The following is a 3,100-nucleotide window of genomic DNA, read 5'->3' on the forward strand; positions in this document are numbered from 1 at the left end:
CACCCATGTAATTCCACTCATGATTTGGGAGGCCGAACTCTTAATATATGTATGCATATACATACACATACATATAAACATACACATACATATAAACACATATATGTAAATATATACATAGATATTTATTTACAAATATTATACCTTATTTAAAGATTGTGCCCTTTATATTATGTATTGGCATTCTTAATCTCTTTAGAACAATTTTGGTTGGATTCTATGAGATATCAGAGTAATACCACCAGCTGGTTTTCAGCTTCTACTCACTTGAGAGACTAAACTTCCACCTTTCGATATCAAATGTGGGCAAGAAGTACTAAAACAAATCTACTGAGTAAATAAAAATGTTCCTTTCAGAGTCCCATGTTCCTTCCCAGTGTACATCTCTACCTGCAGTTACAAATTAGTACCCCATTCACCAGCCCACAGCTCTACCTGCCTCCCAGGAGGACTGCTCCCACAGGGTACAACTAGGAGAGACAACCACATCCCATCTCCTGCCTGCTGAGCCACCAGCAAGCCCTGCAGAGCTCCATTTTCCTTCTGACTCATACCTCTACCTGTGTTATGCCAGGACTGTGAGGTCCCCACAGACAACCAGAGACCACCAGAGACCACTAGGGACCACCAAGAGTCTAACTTATATGCAAAAGCAAAGACTTTTTATTCAAGCTCGAGTGCAGACCCTCCAACCTCTCCAGCACGGTGAATGGTATTGAAGGTCTTGAGCTGGTACAGGCCTTTCCTATTTATCATGGTACCAGGGAAAGTGACTTAACTTTCTGTTTATTTATTTATTTATTTATTTATTTATTTATTTATTTTATATTTTATTTACATTTCAGATGTCATCCCCGGAAAGGGACTTTTCAACTTGGCAATTATAAGACTGGTTGGCATTTGCTTGGTGCACTTCTCTTGGCTAGTAATGGTTTCAGCTTGGTATGAACAATGGTTGTCAGCTTAATCATTCTACTTTAGAATTTACATACTTTCCCCTTAAGAATTGAATGGTTGTTGCTAAAAGTAGAATAGCTATTTGCCCAGGGAATTGTGATTGTTATCAGGATGACATGGTTCCTAGAACAAGTTGGGGCTTTTCTAGTAGCTAAGGTCATTCACAGGGCAAGTTAATCATAAAATGGAGTCTGAAAGCAAAATGTAGATTGTAATGTTAAGCTGAGCCCTCATCTCCCCCTTCACAAGTATCTAGAAGAACCCAATCACAGGACCCCATTAAATATAATCTCACATTCTAATGGTTGATATTGAGACTTAAGTACCAAGAGCTATACAGTGTTGACTCGGTCTCTGGTAAAGTTAACCAGCCTATTAAGGATGCAGGGCCCAAAAGTGAAGAATAAGAGTAACATAAAGAGTGGGCCAGCCAAAGAGGATACTAGGGTAGTTAACCAGGGAGACCCATTGAACAGACTTTCATGCTATCCTTTGAGACTGTTTTTTTTTTTTTTTCCTGTAGATGTCTGTCTTGTAATCTTTCCCTTAATTTGGTCATATATTCTCTAAAAAACCCCATATAGTCAGCATATACAGAACATTCTTCTCTAAGAGTTATATATAGAACCCTCTTGGCTTCTGAAAGAGTAAGTCCAAACTCCTTTGATTTTGCAAAGCCATTTTAGCTAGGAGGAAACAAATTTTTCTAGAGCTGTCATTGACTTTTCTCATCTTTAGGCATCCCCAACAATGACTTCTCACAAAGAGCTGTAATTGGTGCCCTGTAATACTACGACTGTGGCTGCTGTTCCTATAGCTCCTGCTGTACCAATGCCTAAGAGGGTAGACAGAGCAAAGGCTGTAATTGGTTCTCTCTTAAATCTATCACAAGGGCCCTGAATAACGTGGTTGAGAACATCTTCTCCCGAACGGTAAGTCAGCCTGGGAACCAACTGAACCAGAACACAGAAGTCAGAGGAGGCATTAAGTGCTTTCATCTGGATGCATGGGGTTAGGCCAGTTGAGCAGGCCCATGGGCATCCTCTAGCAGTATTAAATAGTATGCATGGTGACAATCCCAAGGAATGGTCTGAATACAAAGGCAGAAATATTCTTGGGGTATTTTTTGACCTATGCATAATGCTTGTCCTTTAACTTATTGCAAAATAATTCAACTAGGGCCTGTTTGTTGCCATCTACAGTTGTTTGACTCTGAAGATTCAGTGACTGATGCATTATAAGTTATTCGGTCATAAAAAGGGGGGTTGACATTTAGATAAATTCAACAATTAGAAGTAAGTTCATTATGGGTTACACTTAGGACTTCATAGATGTCTTTTAGTAAGTGGAGGGGAACTAGGGTCCTCATGAATCTGGAATTTTTTTGTGTGTCTGTACATCCAGGGGTTCGGGTTTGGCCTCATAGTAATGGTGGACTTTAAAGCACTGGTTGGTGGAATTCTAGGTGATGCCAACACTGGATTTGGCTCCAATGGCACAGTGGAAACCCATAGTTCCTTGACAAGACAGATGGGAAAAAGTTTCCAAAGACCAGTTCTGGCACAGAGAGGGGTTCTGAGAGAAGGGGTGTATGGGAGTAGTGAAAATAATCACTTGAAGTCAATTCATTGATCCAAACTGATGACCTGTGTTCTGTTTGCTATTCCAAGAGATCTCTCTGTTCATCTTCTGCTTGCTTGTGTGTGTGTGTGTGTGTGTGTGTGTGTATGTGTGTGTGCGAGTGCGTGCTGATATGTCTCTGTCAGTTCTCCAAGTAGTTCTCTCTTTTTATCCTAAAAAATTCTCTGGATAGCTCATCTCCTGCAGAATACAGGTCCAGTCTTTTATTTTACGTAGCAATCTAGTCATTTACTCCACGTTTCCTTTTGATTATCTTATGAATCAGCATCCTGTGACACCAGCTCATTGATTCTTATGAGACAGCAAGCATACATTTTTTTTTTTTAACATTGCAAAAGAATCAAAGTTCTGTCTGCCTTTGTTAAGCACAGATGGTAAGCAGTTGGGTAGGATCCTGCCCTGAAATGACCTTTTTCTACCACATTTGGACCTAACCTCGCTGTATCTGTATTGCAGGCTGACCTTTGTGGTTGTTTTGTCACTTTTCTAAACTGAGAAATAA

This window comes from Arvicanthis niloticus, chromosome 26 (genome assembly GCF_011762505.2).
Source record: "Arvicanthis niloticus isolate mArvNil1 chromosome 26, mArvNil1.pat.X, whole genome shotgun sequence".
NCBI classification, from domain to species: Eukaryota; Metazoa; Chordata; class Mammalia; order Rodentia; family Muridae; genus Arvicanthis; species Arvicanthis niloticus.